The sequence below is a fragment of the Cibotium barometz genome, chromosome 64 (genome assembly GCF_041138505.1).
Source record: "Cibotium barometz isolate CiBa-2024 chromosome 64, ASM4113850v1, whole genome shotgun sequence".
Lineage (NCBI taxonomy): Eukaryota > Viridiplantae > Streptophyta > Polypodiopsida > Cyatheales > Cibotiaceae > Cibotium > Cibotium barometz.
In genome coordinates this window covers 2,815,015-2,834,547 of record NC_141109.1, presented here as the reverse complement: position 1 = coordinate 2,834,547, position 19,533 = coordinate 2,815,015, and positions in this window count along the sequence as shown.

The window sequence follows — 19,533 nt, the reverse complement described above, 5'->3', positions numbered from 1 at the left end:
AAAATAAGGATTCTCTTGCATTTTAAGAATGGATGTGATGAGATGGGATGTGAATCAGATAGATGAGAATGAATAGAGAATAGATGTGATGAGAATGAGAGGTAAATAGATAAGATGAGATGGGATGCGAATCAGATAGATGGGAATGAATGGATGAATGGATGTGGATGTATGTGAAGAATAGAAGTGGATGTATGTTAAAGTATGGATGTGGGTGTATGTGAAAGGATAGATGTGGATGTGTATGTGATAAGAATGGATGTGGATGTATGTGAAGAATAGAAGTGGATGTATGTTAAAGTATGGATGTGGGTGTATGTGAAAGGATAGATGTGGATGTGTATGTGATAAGTATGGATGTGGATGTATGTGAAAGGACAGATGTGGATGTGTATGTGATAAGTATGGATGTGGATGTATGTGAAGAATAGAAGTGGATGTATGTTAAAGAATGGATGTGGATGAGTGTATATGAAAGGATAGATGTGGATGTGTATGTGATAAATATGGATGTGGATGCATGTGAAAAGATAGATGTGGATGTATATCTGATAAGTATGGATGTGGATGTATGTGTGAAAGGATAGATGTGGATGTGTATGTGATAAGTATGGATGTGGATGTATGTGGGAGAATATATGTGGATGTAAATGTGATGGATATGAACGAGATTTGAAGCGATGAGATGTGAAGTAAATTGGATAGATATGAATGATAAGGGATGTGAATGAATGATATATGATGTGAATGAATGTGATAGCATATGAATCGAAATGTGAATGAATGATATAGGATGTGAATGAATGATAAGGGATGTGAATGGATGTGATAGCATATGAATCGGGATGTGAATGAATGATATAGGATGTGAATGAATGATAAGGGATGTAAATGGATGTGATAGCATATGAATCGGGATGTGAATGAATGATATAGGATGTGAATGAATGATAAGGGATGTGAATGGATGTGATAGCATATGAATCCGGATGTGAATGAATGATATAGGATGTGAATGGATGTGATGTGATGTGAATCAGGATGTGAATGAATGATAAGGGATGTGAATGGATGTGATGTGATGTGAATCAAGATGTGAATAAATGATAAAGGATGTGAATGGATGTGATGTGATGTGAATTGAAATGTGAATGAATGATAAGGGACATGAATGAATGTGTTAGCATGTGAATCAGGATGTGAATGAATGAGATGTGATGTGAAATGAATGTGATAAGATGCGATGTAAACTGGATAGATGTTAATGTATGTGAAGTGATGAGATATATGGGTAGATGCAAGTAAGTGAGATCTGATGAGGAAAAAATGAGGAAATAAGTGATGAGATAGAAAAAGATGTGATTAGATGAAAATGGGAATGCTTATGAAATGAGGTGGATTGATGTGCATGGATGTTTGAATGATGTGGATTGATGTGTGGATTGATGTATGGAAGATATGGATTGATGTGTGGATTGATGTATGGAAGATATGGATGGATGTGTGGATAATGTGGACTGATGTGGATGATGTGGATTGGTGTGTGTATGACGAGTGAATGATGTGGATTGATGTGGATGATGTGGATGATGTGGATGGATGTATGGATGAGGTGGATTAATGTATGGATGAGGTGGATTAATGTGTGGATAATGTGGATTGATGTGCATGGATGTTGAATGATGTGGATTGATGTGCATGGATGTTGAATGATGTGGATTGACGTGTGGATTGATGTGGATGGATGTATGGATGATGTGGATTGATGTGTGGATTATGCGATTAGATGTGATTTGATGTAGGAATGATGTGATGTGATAGGGATCGATGATGAAAATAAAATTGTGGTAAGATGAAAAAAAGATGGGGTCTAATGTGAAAGGATGCGGAGTAATGAGAAAAGATAAAAATATTGTTGGAACTGTAATTGTTTGTGAAATCTGTTTTTAAATGACTGTTTTATGTCAAGAATGCTCGGAAAGCATTTTGACTGTCTTGTGAATGAGGTCATGGAGACCTATGTGTTAAAGTTGCAACTGCTGAGACGGAGAGTCATCGGGGGATGTCTTGCATAGCAAGGTCGGCCGAGGTCTTGACCAACCTCGATTTGATGAAATGGTGAGCTTCCGGTACAATGGATGATGAGGGACCAAGGAAGCGGCCTATGAGTGAAGCGCTAGGTGACCTGCGAAGGATCCTAGAGGGTGCTGACCATACGGTGCTCGGGCTCAAGGCCACCGAAGATACCCACGAGTATGTCGGAGAAGATATTGGAACAAGGAGTAAGTTGTTTTCTGAATTTGGGCATGGATCTGGTTAAATGACCTTATTGGTCCTCAACAGATGCGTCCATGGCTCTTTTATATGGATCTGTTGGTTGATCTTGCTGATCTTCAACGAAGATTCCATCTGGATATGTTTATGTTATTATATTGTCGGGTACTATGAGCTAGGAACTATTGAAAAGGCCCCTGAGTGAACAGGTGGTGAGTGTTCTGGTTGCCAATGATGCCATAGGTACACCCATGAAGGAAGGAATTGGAAATTAGGATTCAACTGGATAATTAGAGGATTATGATCAGTAACACTATGGTTTCATTAAATTATTGTTTTAAAGATTGTTGAATCTGTGAAAAAGAAGTTCATATTGGGTGTGTAAGTGGTGTGGCTAGTTTTATGTTTGCATGAATATCCGGCTAGGAGGCCTAGGAACTCTTTTCCCTGGACAAAACCTAACCAAATTCCTAATTGGATCCCATCACTACAATGGTTGGGCGGTTGGCTAACCCATGGGACTAGATGGGGTTGCGGCTGGACTGATGGATCCATAAATCGAGACTCAATTTCTGTATAGTATGATAAATGAGGTAAATCCTAGATAAAAAATGTTCTATGGAAAAGAATCAACGGTTGTGCCTCTCAATGAGGAAAAAAGTGTTGATCTCTATGATCCAAGTACAATCTTTTCCCTGATCTGATTATGGGACTTACGGGTTCGATCAGATCAGTTCAGTTAGTTTAGGCTTTTGACTACGTTAGAGAAAACTTATCGTGGAGGAATCACTCGTGCTTTCCGGGCAAGGGAGGTTTTTTCGAGTTTGGTTTTGGAAGAACCGATGGATTAGTCTCTTGTCTGGATATCCGTGGGGCGAGGCCCCAAGTGTGGGACCCTGCCCCATGCAAGAAGTGCTACTTCCGCTGCTAGCACCCCCAAATTCGTTGCGTAGTGGGATCAGGGATCTTACACCAAGGGGTTGAGAAATGTAAATCCATGGAGCACAAGGGAGGAGAAAAGTCTAGCATGAAGCCACATGAGCAAAGGGAATTATCCCACATTGATGTACAAGTCCAAACGGGGCCATTTCAAGCAATGAAAACATAGCACTTGCACACATCTCAAGCCTCTTTATGAGTACAAGTCTTAATCTTGTAACCTAATTATGCTTGAGTCTATTGTACATGCTCATCATCATGAGTGTACTTAGGCACCATCCACCCTAGATTAACTTAATCATGTGTTATTAATGGGTCATTAGATAAACCCTAACATCCATAGCTATGTGTAGGAGATATCATGAATCTTAACGGAAGTCACCCTTATCTAGGTAGTTAGAGAAGTTGACTCTACACGAGGATTAGAGGCTAAGGCTAAGGACATGGTGAGGGAATTGAAAGATGGTGTAGGGCTTGGTAAGGGAGATGGTGTTTTAGAAGAAGAGCATGCAAGGGGTCGTGTGGGAGCCATAAGGGATTTTGGAGAGGAGGTGAAAAAAGTGGTGGTGGGGAACTCCTTGATGAAAATGTTATGTTGGAGGAGGTAGAGTTGGAGGGTGCATTGCTACAGCTCGCGGAGACTAGAGGGATGGTGAGGTTTGGTAGGTCGGTAGCCACATCCATCAGGGTGGCAGAGGTGATGACTTGCCCTTGTTAAGGTGTAGCTTTGAGCTCTAATAATTGTTGCAATGGTCACATCCTTGGATTGATGGCCCTTTGAAATTCCTTATAGTGTTCGGACATCTGGTTGTGGACCTCTTCCACGAGCTGTTATTGTCTCAGCCCTTTAGAGTGCTAAGATAGCTCGAGTGAGCTCCTCCTGGGTTTGTGCTCTGGAGATGGGAAATCTTGGAGTTAGTCTCAAGAGCCTAGACCTATAGCCTATCATTGAGGGTAATGGTAGCATTCTTTTGAGAATCTAGTGGGGCGATGTTGGCATGCACCAGGAGGAGAGCTTGTTACATCGCATATGTTCTTTTATCACGCCACCTAGGTGGTCATGTTCTTAGCAAGGTTCTGGAGTAGTGAGGAAAAGGCGACCTACTAGGAAGTTTAAAAGGTGTCCCTGAGAGTGGAAGAGGGCTTGCAAGAAGCTTTGGGTGTGCAAGAGAGGTGGCCTTCTTGTATCCAACAAGTGGTTTTAGTAATGTTATGTGCCTCATAAGAACTTTAAAAGTGGTTGCTTTCAAAATAGACTGACCTCCTACACCTCCTCGGCGGTTATGTTCTTAACAAGAGGAATTGATGTGTGGGAGGGGCCATTGAATTGATGACTCGTCATGGTCTTGGGTAGCACTTGGGCTTGCGGTGGGCTGCCAGCCATGTGGGGTATCCATCAGGTTGGTTTCCAAAAAACTAGCAAAGGTTTTGTTGGCAGTGGCCTCTTAATCTAGTATGTTCTTCTTGGGGTTAGGAGAGTCAACTGGCTGGGGAGGGGCTAGGTGTCGAGGTAGTTTGCATGGGGTGGTGGTGCTTTAGTAGCTAAAAGGTTCAGGGAGCTCTTTCCATCCTACGGCGTAGTAGAGAAATTTGGTGTGCATCATGGGTAGCCTAGAACTTGCCTGTCAAGCTCACGCATTTGCTATGGAGATTATGGTGGAAATGGTTAGCCAAGTTCACTGGCAGACCTTCCTTAAGGCAGGTGAGGAGGGAGAGGTTACATCTATTGCTATGGAGGTTATGGTGGAAATGGTCAGCCTAGTTCACTGGTAGACCTTGCTTGAGGGGAAGGGTGAGGAGGGAGAGGTTACATCTATTGAACCTATCCTCATCGATTGGAGATTGGTCCATTATGGTGCGGATGTCAGTAGGGTATGTCCCCTCCCATTTAACTTCATCCTTGTTGATTGGGCTACCTGAGATAATATCTCTAACCATGCCTTGGGGTCCACTCAGCTTCTAGTAAGGCTCTCTAGCACGGGGAAGGTGCAAAGCCTCAGGGAGCACATTGACCCTACGTAGGGACATGGTTAAGTTGGCACCTATGGCATCACCATGGACCGTGCCAATGATGCTAAGGTGGGTATCATAAGATGAGATAAATAAAAAATAGCTACTTATGTCAAGCCCTCAAGTGGGAAGAGCTACCAGTCCATTGAGTCCAAGTCTGTGTGGGTGCTCTATCACTCCATTGAGTCCAATGATGCTACCAGTCCAAGTCTGTGTGGGTGCTCTATCACTCCATTGAGTCCAATGATGCTAAGCTGGGTATCATAAGATGAGATAAATAAAAAATAGCTACTTATGTCAAGCCCTCAAGTGGGAAGAGCTACCAGTCCATTGAGTCCAAGTCTGTGTGGGTGCTCTATCACGCTTGGCAAGATCGGGTAGCACTCCTGGGTGTGGCAGGTGAGCTTGTGCTCCACCTTCTTGTCAGACTAGATGCAGTTATGGATCATGTGACCCTGCTGACTTCATGGAGCAGATCCACTCCTAGTGGGGAGAAGTCAGTGGGCAACTACTTGGTATTCTAAGAGCTTGGTTCTTTCTCTTCTTGGTGGAAGTAAGGAGCACAGTATCTGAAAAGGTCTCAGAGGCCCCAACAATAGTTGCCATGATGTAGAGAGCTTAAGGCAAGGAGGATTCTAGATAAAATTGGCAAGATTTTATGTAGGTGGAGAGGTAATAGTGGAAAATGAGAGGGGGTTCTCTATTTTTATAACATTTTATTTGGGAACATATGTACGTAGTGGGTACGTACATTTGCAGACCATTGTTTGGAACATGCATGCACAAAATGGCATATGTGCATTTAAAATTCCGAACGTGATGCGAGAAAGGTGAAAATATACATACACAGATGTGAACATTCATGTACAAAAACTGGAAACATGTGTGCATAGGAACATGCATGCACAAAAACTGGAAACATGCATGCATAGAAATGAGAAATGTGCATACATAGATGTAAATGTGTGTGCACATCATGTGTGCATAGGGACATGCATGCACAAAAACTGGAAACATGCATGCATAGAAATGAGAAATGTGCATACATAGATGTAAACATGTGTGCACATCATGTACATGGTGTTTTTTTGTTGGAGTGCCTTAGTTAGTAGTATTTTGATCACTAGAAATGAAGGTGATAAGCCATACCATGGACTAGTTTCTTACCCACCTTGGCCGCCCCATCCTAAGATGTACCTAACAAGTAAGTGATTAGATTTTTAACCATTTTATATAAATAGTATTGGCCCTATTGGCACACTGTCCTTCACAACTCTCTCTACTTTCTTTTGTTTTTGGCTTCTTCTTTTCCCCTTCTCAACTGCTTTCTTTGACTCTCTCTTTTTTTTATTCAATATTTTTAAAGAGTGTTTTTGATTGGTACCCCTCTTCATCTGGGAAGGGTGAGGTACCTATTTTTGGCCCACTTTAGTGAGACTTGAGAGGGAGGCTGATTGTAGTGGTAGAGAACTGGGTCATGTATTAAGTATGTTTGGAAATGGTCATGGAGTGATGAGAGGGTTATGGGGCTTGATGAATTGGTATATTTTTTCCTTTACCTTTTCAATGAGAGGGTCATGAGGCTTGATGATTTGGTCAAATTTTTCCCTATGCTTTGCTAGGGTTGCACCGAGGGTTTTAGTCTTATTGGTGACCTTGAAGTGCCATTATCGTCTCTCCTTGGTTCTTGTTGTTGTATTTGAAGAGGTTGGGGGAACCGATGATGTTACCTTAGGGACCCAAATACTTATTTTATCTTTGTAATACACCCTTGTGGTACAAGAAACATGTAAGGAACCCATCATCTTTGTTGAGATATCGAGCTCATCTAGTGAGGCGGTGGACACTTTGATGACCCGCCTGGGGGATAGGCCCCACACTTACACCACTGGTATGGTTGGTGAGATCATGGGTGATATGCGGCCAGTGGGATGACAGGCTGTGTGACAGTCATTCTAGAGAATGGCATAGTTATAGCGCCGGCTCATTTAGTTGGGTTCACACTATAGAGAACCCTAGTATGTATTTGGTTGAGTACCTTTTCATATGTGTGTACTCTTATCTTTGTATATGGAGTGTTGAGTGTTGGAGTGTTGAGTGTTGAGTGTTGAGTGTTGAGTGTTGAGTGAAGAAGAAGAAGATTTTCAGCCTCTCACCTTGTATGTTCTCTATTAGGGTTTTGTGAGTGTGTGTGTGCTTGCAAGAGCTCAAGCTATCTTCTCCCCTGCATCTTTTCATGGTATCAGAGCCTGGTTCATGCTAAGGGATGAGCTGTAAGCAAGAGAAGCACAGGAAGCGGTACGAGGGTAAGAGCTTCAACTACTCTTCCCTATTTGTGTTGGCGACTACAGCCTTGTCGGGAGCTCTACAGAAGGCACTGGCAAACGATCTTTGATTGAGGAGCTTTCTGCACGGGAGTAAAGCTATAGGGCAACTATAGTGTCCTATTGGAATATATTTTTTGGGCCAAAAATGCGTTTCGGGCGGGTCAGGATCTCCGTTTTTCAAAAAGCAGGCGATTTCGAGCACTGCTCATCCAATTGCCCATGTTGGAGATGTGCCATTGTCTATGATGCAGGATGGCAAAGTGAAGCACCTTGCAGATGTACTTCATGTTCCGAACATAACAAAGAATCTGGTTTCAGTTGGCCAAAATATTGAGTAGGGTTTGCAAGTTCGATTTAATCCTGATGGTTGTTATGTTGAAGTCTTTAAAGACAAGTGCAGGTTGGTTGCAAAAGGCAACAGAGTGGGCAGAATGTTTACATTGAATGTAAACATGCCTGAAGTGAGTGCTGCAATGTTTGCAAATGATTCAGGAATTGTTGCAGACATAGACATTTGGCATAAAAGAATTGGACATGTGAATGTGCAGAAAATGAAGTCTATGTAGACTAAAGGAATTGTGACAGGGCTCCCAAAATTTAAAGTTGAAGGTATGCAGAGAATATGTGAAGCATGCCAATTTGGAAAGCAAACAAAGCATGTATTTCCACGTAATAGAAATGTGAGCAGAAATGCACTAGATGTTGTGCATTCAGATGTATGGGGTCCTACGAAGACCATGTCTATGGGAGGCTGCAGGTATTATGTGACATTTATTGATGACCACACAAGGAAAGTGTGGGTATACTTCATGAAGGAGAAGGGTGAGGTGTTCACTCACTTTCAGAATTTCAGAATTTCAGAGTTATGGTGAGGTGTTCACTCACTTTCAGAATTTCAGAGTTATGGTTGAAAAGCAAACAGGGAAATATGTAAAGTTCCTAAGGTCAGATGGAGGGGGAGAGTACTTCTCCAATGAGTTCTCTGAATTTTTGAAGAAGAATGGTATTCGGAGATATTTTGCTGCAGATACACTCTGCAGCAAAATGGAGTTGCTGAGCGGAAAAACAGGCACATTGCTGAGATTGCGCGAGCATTGATGGAAGAGACGAATATGCCACATAGCTATTAGGCTGAGGCTGTCTCTATAGCAGTTTACATCATGAACAGGACTCCAACTGCAGCCATACATGATATAATTCTAGAGGAGAGGTTTACTGGCAAAAAACCTGATTTGTCTCATCTAAAGTTTTTGGATGCATTGCATATGTGCATGTGCCGGATGAGTTGAGAACTAAGATGGATCCAAAAGCTGAAAAATGTGTGTTTATTGGATACTGCCTTGAGCAAAAGGGATACAGATGTTATAACCCTGCTACACGTGAGTTGAGGGTAAGCAGGGATGTTGTTTTTGATGAGATGAGCAGCTGCTTGTATGCTGTGGCAAAAGAAGCTATTGGGGGTGATGTGAGTGGAAGTGTGGTTGCACAGAATGCAAGTCAGCAATCACTGTCTCTTTGAGTGGACCAGGAGAGTCCTCATCTAGTGGTTCTGTTGATAGACCATGGAGTGGCAGGCTGCGTCATAATACCAGTCCTACAAATGTGATTAGTATATCACATAAAGGCAAAGAGAAAGTGGTTGAGCCCCTTAGTATGCCTAACATTTATGCAAGGCATTCTCATGTTGATGGAGAGTCTAGTGGCTCAGAGATGAGCCTTGATGAGGAACTTGGGATACCAGCTATGAGAACACCTGGTGTAAAGAAGGCTATGGAAGCCATGAATGCAAAGCTACGAAGATCTGGGAGAGTGAAGAATCCTGTGCAGAGGTTTACCTATGATGGTTATGTGGCACATCACTATGCATACATGGCAAAGGTTGTGCAGGTTGTAGAGCCCACATGCATTTATGAGGCTATTGGAAATGTGTGTTGGGAGAAAGCTATGGATGAGGAGATGGATGCACTATATGGAAATGAGACATGGGATTTAGTGCAATTGCCTGAAGGCAAGAAAGCCATTGGATGTGCAAGTGGGTGTACAAAGTAAAACATAACAGTGATGGAAGCATAAGCAGGTACAAGGCTAGATTGGTAGCCAAAGGATATGCACAGACATATGGCATTGATTATGAGGAAACTTTCAGCCCAGTTGCCAAGATGACAACAGTGAGAGTTGTGATAGCAGTGGCTATGTCAAAGCAATGGTATTTACATTAGATGGATGTAAAGAATGCATTCTTGCATGGGGATTTGTAGGAAGAGGTATATATGTTGCAGCCACCTGGTTATAAGGATGTAAGTCACCCCGAGCATGTTTGTAGGTTGAAGAAAGCATTGTATGGCTTAAAACAAGCACCAAGAGCATGGTCTGACAAGATTTTTGAATATCTTGTCAATATTGGCTTTCATGTAGCCAATGCAGATTTCTCGCTATATGTGAGACACGGTGATAGAGGGGTTGTGCTTGTTGTCATCTATGTAGATGACTTGATCATTATGGGGGACCATGATGCAGAGATCTTTGATGTAAAGATCTTGCTTAGACAGAAGTTTGAGATGAAGGATTTGGGGAAACTCAAATATTTCTTGGGCATTGAGGTGATTAGGTCACCACATTGTATTGGATTACTGCTGCAGAGACAGTATCGCTTGGACATGTTGTCCAGGTATGGTATGACAGGTTGTAAGCCTATCTCAGTGCCATTGGATCAGAATGGCAAGTTGAGTGCAGATTCAGGAGAGATTTTGGAGGATCGTGCTATGTATAGGCGCATAGTAGGAAGCTTGATCTACATGATGATCACCAGGCCAACTTTGAGCTATGCTGTTGGGTTGGTGAGTCAGTGTATGCAGGTTCCTCGGATAGGTCTACTTTGCATTGTGGACTATTTTATGAAACTGGGACAGAAATATATGTACATGGGTACACAGATGCTGATTGGCCTAGTAGTATCTCAGATAGAAGATCTACTAGTTGAGTGCAAATTCAGGAGAGATTTTGGAGGATCCTGCTATGTATAGCCGCATAGTAGGAAGCTTGATCTACATGACGATCACCAGGCCAACTTTGAGCTATGCTGTTGGGTTGGTGAGTCAGTTTATGCAGGTTCCTCGGATAGGTCTACTTTGCATTGTGGACTATTTTATGAAACTGGGACAGAAATATATGTACATGGGTACACAGATGCTGATTGGCCTAGTAGTATCTCAGATAGAAGATCTACTAGTGGCTTCATGTTTTCTTTGGGGAGTGCTGCTGTGACTTGGAGCAGCAAGAAGCAGCCTACGGTTGCTCTATCCAGTACAGGGCCAAGTACAGAGGTGCTGCTATGGCAGCATGTGAGGTAGCTTGGTTGAGAAAGCTACCTCAGATTTGGGTTTATCAGTGGATAGACAAGTTGTCATTTTCTGTGACAACATTAGCAGTATACAGTTGACCCCAGGAACCTAGTTTTTCATGCTCGCACGAAGCATATAGAGGTCCACTACCATTTTGTCAGAGAGAAGGTCTTGGCAGGAGACGTTGACCTTGTTTATGTCAGCACACAGGATCAGGTAGCGAACATTTTCACCAAAGCATTGGGTACAGAAGAGAAGCTCCACAGATTCAGGGCTTCGCTTGGTGTACATGAGATGGAGTTGAGCTCGAGGGGGGGAGTGTTGAGATATCGAGCTCATCTAGTGAGGCGGTGGACACTGATGACCCCCGCCTGGGGAATAGGCCCCACACTTACACCACTGGCATGGTTGGTGAGATCATGGGTGATATGAGGCCAGTGGGATGACAGGCTGTGTGTGACAGCCATTCTAGAGACTGGCATAGTTATAGCGCGAGCTCATTTAGTTGGGTTCACACTATAGACAACCCTAGTATGTATTTGGTTGAGTACCTTTTCATGTGTGTACTCTTATCTTTGTATATGGAGTGTTGAGTGTACTCTTATCTTTGTATATGGAGTGTTGAGTGTTGAGTGAAGAAGAAGAAGATTGAGTACCTTTTCATGTGTACTCTTATCTTTGTATATGGAGTGTTGAGTGTTGAGCGAAGAAGAAGAAGATTTTCAGCCTCTCACCTTGTGTGCTCTCTATTAGGGTTTTGTGAGTGTGTGTGTGCTTGCAAGAGCTCAAACTCTCTTCTCCCCTGCATCTTTTGAATCTTTGGGTAGCACATTTATGTGGGGGGTCATCTTGTTTGATGGGTCGGTGTGTGGATTGTGCTGCTTTGGGTAGACAGAGTTATTTTTATCTGGCATAGTAGCCTTGGGCTCCAACAACTCCCAGTTTGACAAACCATGTTTTGTGCCCAAGGTTGGGGTTCAATGTTATGCTTCGTGGTCCAATTGGTGGTGTGGCTTTCGCTGGTGTATGTTGGACCTTCTTCTTGGGTACCTAGATTTTCCTCTATCTTCATAGTAAACTTTTGGGGTCGGAGCATTAGTTTGGTACACCATTCGCCATTATCATGGAAACATTAGTGTTGTTAGGGACAGAGATGGTAGGAGAGAGAGAAGAGGGAGAGAAAGAGATGGTAGGAGAGAGAGAAGAGGGTGGGAGAGGGTTTTTTAAGGTTAAATATGTTAGTAGTATTGGTTTTAGCTGGGTTAGTTTTTGGAGAGTCCACTTGTGTCGGGGGGTATTCGACGATGAAGATTGAGGTTGCTTAGGTGAGGTTTTAATTGGACCTTAGTCACTTACCCCTACAGTCAAAGTATAGAATAGGCGTCTTTTTAAGTATAGAATAGGTCTCTTTTTAAGCAACTTGACTAGGTTGTGGGATACCTTTGGATGTCTGATTGATGTGAGCACTTGTTTGATGGGAGAATGGATCTTTGGTCTTGAAGTTTGACAAGAAATGGGCTCCTCATCTATCATTAGGATAGTTACATATCCTATGGTTAGTTGCAAGGTACCAGTTCACACGAGTCTAAATCTATTTGGCATTGATTGTTTCCCATCCATCCTCATCCAAGGAGCTCTTCTTCGTGCATGGTACTTGCATGCATAAGATAAAACTTCCTTTCCAAGGGATTATTCCCAATGTAAAACATAGCAGTGATGAGGGATCCTATATGCATATGAGGTTTTGAATGTGTCTACTTCAACTCACACATTTGTGGGTGACGGTTGTTGTAGTGCACACCAAGTTGCATGGGATATTAGATTATGCCTAGCACTCGTGTTGATGAGGCTGAGCTTATGTTCTAGGCTAATCTTTGTGGTCATGTGCCCATCCAAAGTATGGTGGGCTTTGTTGAGATATTGAGCTCAACTAGTGCTGTGGACATTGATGATCCGCTTGGGTGATAGCTTCTATACTTACGCCACTAGCATGGTTGGCGAGATTATAGTGATATGATATGCTAGTAGATGACAAGCTATGTGACAGCCACTTTGGAGTACTAGAATTATGATATAGTTATAGCGCCAGCTCATTTAGTCAAGTTCTTACTATGGAATAACCATTGTATGTTATAGTAAGAGAGTACTTTCCCTTATAGTAAGAGAGTACTTTCCCTTATAGTATGTAATCTTATCTCTTTATGTTAATGGTTGCAAAGAAGAGAAGAAGATAGAAGAAAATTCAGCCATCCATCTCTCTCTTGTGTCGTGTCTATATGTGCGTCTGTGTGTTTTCTTGTAAGGAACTCAAGCTCTCCCTCTCCCCTACATTCTCTTTATCAGAGTTTTGGTTTGTGTGAGGCTAAGGAGGCAAGCAAGAGGCAAGAATAAGGTAAGCAAGGAAGCAGCACATAGGTAAGGGTATTTCCATCTCTTTCTCTCTTGGATTTTGGAGCAACACCTTCGGTAGCTTTGTGAGAGCTACAAGTAGATAGGAAAGTCATTGTCTCAGATTGAGGCATCTTCTTGGTAAAGAAAGAAGACCATATTATGTGAAGAATACCTTACTATAAATTTTCATGTTTCGACGTAATTCGGGCGCATTTCAGGCCCCATTTTAGCTCTATAAGTTTTATATAAGCACTCTTTGTGAAGTTTTGATTTTGACTGCATATGCCCAATTTCTTCTTCGATGCAAAGCTACAACAGAAAATTGGTTGCAACATAGTAGTCTGTGTAAAGAATCTAAGTGTTATAGTGGTTGGCAGATGTATGTGTATGTGACTGGTTCACATACAATAGAACATGTTTATAGTACTACTTAAGAAGGTTACATATTTGCTGCAAGTGTAGAAGCTTTTTTGCAAGCACTGTTTGGTAAGTTGCTACAAATGAAGATGTCTAACAATTTATCATAAATTGTGAGTGGGAAGCTAGACAAGAATAACTTCCAAGCATGAAAGTTTAGGATAACCAATTCCCTTATGGGAAAAGGATATTAGGAATTTATCACAGGTGATAAGAAGGAGCCAGAGATTGCTAGGAAAATTCGACCCCTCCGCAAGTGCATGCATATAAAGCATGGCATGAAAAGGCCAGAAAGGTGATGTATTGGTTGTCTATCAGTGTGACAAATTCTATGATTGTACATATAAAGGATGTATAAATGCCAAGGAGGCTTGGGACACCTTGATAAAGATGTACAACACAAACACCCAAGCTCAAAAGTGGCAGCTACTAAAGCAAGAGCTATGATCAGAGGATAGCTGAGTATAAATGATTACTCAGTGAAGGTTAAAGGGCTTATAGATGCCCTTGCTTCTATTAGATCACTAGTAGATGATGATGATATGGTGTCCGTGACCTTGAATGGTCTTGGCAAAGAATACTTCCAATTTCAGACCTCCATTGGAGTTCGAGAGGACTTTTCTTATTTTCAAGAATTGCTCTTCTCATAGGTGAGGAGATGAATATTGGGAGAGGTTAATCCTCTAGAAATTAAAAAAAGCAAGCCTTCTACTCAAATATAGGTAGAGATAGAGAGAAATAATCATCTAGAGTCGAGTGCAAACCGTTTTGGAAATAGAAATCATGGGCAACAATAACAACATGATTCAAATGTACAAACAGGTGGAAGAGGCCACTCTAGAGGCCAGAGGAGCCAGAGGGGCCAAGGTGGTTGGCAAAGAAATCAGAGTGCATAGAGTGTTATTACTTTAGCAAACTAGGGCACATGGCAAAGGACTACTATAAAAGTAGCATCATATTAAAAGTGAAAAGTTACAACTGCAACTATGCATCATCAAGTGAACAAGGTGGTGATGACATAAGTGAGAAGCTATTAAGATGTAGCATATGCTCAATCCTACAAACAGGAGATGTGTCAAGATCTATAGATATCTGATATATAGATTCTGGTACCTTTAACCATATGACCAGTCATGGTGAGTGATTTTTAAACACATGACCAGTCATGGTGAGTGATTTTTAACTCACCACCATGACCAATCATGGTGAGTGATTTTTAACCACATGACCAGTCATGTTGTGAGTGATTTAGACACATGCAAAAAATGAAAAAACTAGTTTATGTAGAAACAAGTGATGATGCTATACATCCCATTGCGCATGTTGGTAAAGTGCCATTATCTATGCAAGATGGAAAAGTGAAGTAAATGGCAAATGTATTTCATGTGTTGACTTGGTTTTTGTTGGACAGATGGTTGAGTAGGGTCTATAAGTGAGGTTTAATCCTAAAGGATGTCTTGTGGAAGACTTCAAAAGTCAGTGCCGCTTGGCTGTAAAGGGTAATAGAAATGGCAGTACGTTTACTTTGGATGTGAACATGCCCGAGATGAAGGGAGCCATGTTTGTGCATGGGAGCCATGTTTGTGCATGCCCGAGATGAAGGGAGCCATGTTTGTGCATGGGACATTACAAATATTGACATATGGCACAAGCGCATTGGTCATGTGAATATACACTGGACTGAAGTCTATGTAGGCTCAAAATATTGTTGCAATTTTACCAAAGTTTAAGGTTGATGGTATGTATAAAGTAGTGAAGCATGCTAGGTTGGTATAAGCAAGCCAAACATACTTTCCCACATGAAAAGCGTGTTAGTGCAATTGGTGGATGCTATACATCTAGATGTATGGGAACCGACTAAGATTATAACGATTACAGGTTGTAGGTATTATGTTACATTCATTGATGATCACACGAGAAAAGTGTGGGTTTATTTTATGTTACATTCATTGATGATTACACGAGAAAAGTGTGGGTTTATTTTATGTTACATTCATTGATGATTACACGAGAAAAGTGTGGGTTTATTTTATGAAGGATAAAAGTGAGGTGTTTTATCACTTTTAGAGATTTAAAGCCTTGGTTGAGAAGGAAAAAGGTATGCAGATAAGTCTAAGATTAAATGGTCAGGGAGAGTATTTTTCCAATGAGTTTAGTGATTTCTTGAGAAAGCAAAGAGACACTTTACATGTAGGTACACCCTGCAACAAAATGGTGTTACAGAAAGGAAAAATAGGCACATTGCAGAAGTGGCATGTGCCTTGATATTTGAAAAGAATATGCTACATTATTTTTAGGTCATAGCAAAAACAACTGCTAAGTACATTATGAATAAGCTCTTCATGGTATAACACCTGAACAAAAGTTTATATATATATAATCATATGTGTCTCACTTAAAAGTGTTTTTGGTGTATTTCATACGTGCATGTTCTTAAAGAGATGAGAATAAAGTTGGATACAAAGGTAGAGAAATGCATCTTCATTGGTTATGCTTTAGAGTAGAAAGGTTATGATGCTATAACCTTACTACTCATGAGATGCAAGTAAGGAGAGATGTTGTCTTTGATGAGATGAGTAACTAGTATGCACCAGTGAAGGCAACATAAGATGCAAATGTAAGAAGTAAGGATGCCACCCCATATGTAGACAATAGCAATCAGAGGTGCTTATTAGTGAACTTGGAGAGTCCTCTACTAATAGTGGATCCAGTGTTAGTCCATGGTCAGCTAGGTTGAGAATAGATGAAGGTACACATGTATAATGTAAAGGGGAGGAAAAGGTAGATCAACCTTTTGTGCCTAATTTATCAGCAGGTCACTCAGTGTGCTTATTAGTGAACTTGGAGAGTCCTCTACTAATAGTGGATCCAGTGTTAGTCCATGGTCAGCTAGGTTGAGAATAGATGAAGGTACACATGTATAATGTAAAGGGGAGGAAAAGGTAGATCAACCTTTTGTGCCTAATTTATCAGCAGGTCACTCATATGTGGATGGTGACTCTAGTGGCTCTGAAAAGAGCCTTGATGAGAAGCTTGGTATTCAGTGGTTACTCCTAGAGCAAGGAGAACCAGGGTTGTTTTGAGGAAACTTGATAGTGATCCAGGCATACGTAGGTCTATGAGGGTTAGCTTTGTTTCTTGGAACTACCCTCTCAACCTCTCTAAGGATCAACAACCTCTTTAGAAGTTCTTGACTGGAAAAATCAAATGGACCAGTAAACAAACATAAGAAGTTAAGAAAATAAAAGAAAAATTCCTCTCCCTTCTAAAAATACATCTTCCTTCCAAAAATGAGTCTTTCCACAGATGGACATGTTATTATCTATTATGAGGCCTTCAACAAATGTTGGGGTGGTATCCTCACATAAACAAAAATGGCAAAGAGGAAATTTGCAAATATGTTGTAGGAAGATTTTATAGTGTAAAATGAAACTACCCCCCCCCATCCATAAAGAAATTGTTTTGAAAATTCTAGCTTGTTTGTCCTTCCAGTTCACATTAAAAATAGGCCTCAACAATTTCATGGGCTTCCTTAGATCTTTCTTAACTCTCTTTATTCAAACTTAATACAGTCTCTTCGATTGTGATTTCCATCATCTGCTCCTTTGTATTTAGCTTTTGTATTTAGCTAGTATAAGAGTATCTGTCTCTTTTGCAGTCTATGGTGCTACATAGCTTGAAGCCTATTCCATTGCTAAGCCGTTATAAGTTGCTAAGCATAACCAGGGGTTTGGGTCAGACATTAAGGCATTGAGGCATTTGGACCTTGAGGTACTGCAAGCAGATTAGCACGCAAATCGGCACATAACAATCAAGCCTAGCAAACTCCTCTCTTACCCTAATCAAAAGCAACGACATCATCTATCTCTAAGAGTTTTAGAATTGACTCAAGTAACAAGGTAAACTCTTCTTCACTTTTTGTCTTGGATAACTGTGCACATCTTAAGTGGACCATTCTTAAGATTCACCCCAAATATAATCTAGATAGAAAGTAAAACTCAAATCTTTTATTGAATTCTCTATTTCTAAAAGGTCTTTTAGAAAGTAAAACTCAAATCTTTTATTGAATTCTCTATTTCTAAAAGTTCTCTAGAATTGACTCAAGTAACAAGGTAAACTCTTCTTCACTTTCTGTCTTTGATAAAGTGGACCATTCTTAAGATTCACCCCAAAGCCTTATATAATCTAGATAGAAAGTAAAACTCAAATCTTTTATTGAATTCTCTATTTCTAAATCAATTGGTGACATGGGGTTTGGTTTTTAAAAGTTCATTACTTCTATCTATTAAATAGAGAAGATCATCTTAGTAATGCCCTCGAACTAGGATACAACTATGTGGACCTAGGTATCATATGTATGGATATTATACCACTATAAATAGAAAGGATATGCCTATTAGACGTCTAGTTTCCCTTATGGATGCAAGAGTCAAAGTGATGCAAAAGCCTATAATTGCTACTTGGGATAATCCTCGCTCTGAAGGACCTTTATTTTCCATAGTCTGTCATCCAGACTACCTTCTGTCTCTATGAGAGATCCTTATTATGTAAAATCCCTTGAAATTATGGTAACCCTCAGCACATAAGACTTCATGAACACATAAATTATGTGTGTGTAATGGAAAATGTGCAATAGGTATGTGAATACTCACATGCCTTTGTTGAAGCATATAGCAGAGAAGGAAAAGAAGAAGATTGGTTACATGAACACCTGACAAGATGCATATCAAAGCATAACCGTGTTCATGAAGCTAGATGAAAGATCTAGTATAATGTCCATGGTCCCACAAGGTGGTCAGATCTAAAGATCCCAAAAGAATGGACCTTTGACATAGAGTAACTACCTAAATAACTACTTGCTCCAATTAAACCAGGTAAACCATGGAAGAACCTCATGAAGCTTAAATAAGTAAGTCTCTTTGTGTATCTACAAATCTCAGACCAAGTTTGAGAGAAGACAAGTTGAGACAGCTTGAAGATCTAGCTCAAAAGTTAGGGACAATGAGGCTTGATCTTTTTGATCACATCCAAACCATCAACGATGGTGATATAGAGCTTTACACAGCTTGTGGATGCATGGTGGTTAGAGCAAGAAGTGCAGTATCAAATGATGGGTATACATGCTCGAAGACAATAAAGTGACACATGAAATCTATTCCCTAGCCCATATGTCACCGTAGTCACTAACCAACAAGGCATAAAGCAAGGATACCTACAGGTATATATGCATCCTATGGAGGCCAACTAGCTGACCAAGTAGTAAATACTAGTCTCTCTATTTTGAATTGACACTCCAAGGCTCTCTCATCCAATCAATAAAAGAGTAATCCAAAATTAGCAAGCTATCATGTAAGCAAATGAAAGATTAGCAAGATTGAGTCTAGAATGCATTCAAACCACGCTGAATATTGAAGCATTCACTTGTTGAAAGCCTAGCAAGGATCAACAGGCTCCTAAAAGAAAAATATCCTCAACAACATCAACAAATCTGTGAGTCATCTTGGCTAACCCACAAACCCTCTCTCACTATAGAAATGGTGGTAGAGCAACACAGCCATATAGGGAACATGACATTCGAATGCAAAAAGATAGCATCAAAGCTACATAAGAAAAATGAGAGGATGTTATGGAGATGTCCAAAAAATTAAGCTTGCAAAAAGATCTTATGATATAAAATTTATGTTGCAAAAAGCCCCTTGTGCCATCAATTTCTCAGAAGCAGTATCATTGGATGGAGAGAGTGCATCTCTCATGAATATACATATGGTAGAAAGTTCCTTGAAAAATATATAAATAATATCACAAGAAGGGCCGTCATGTCTCGGCTGACCATC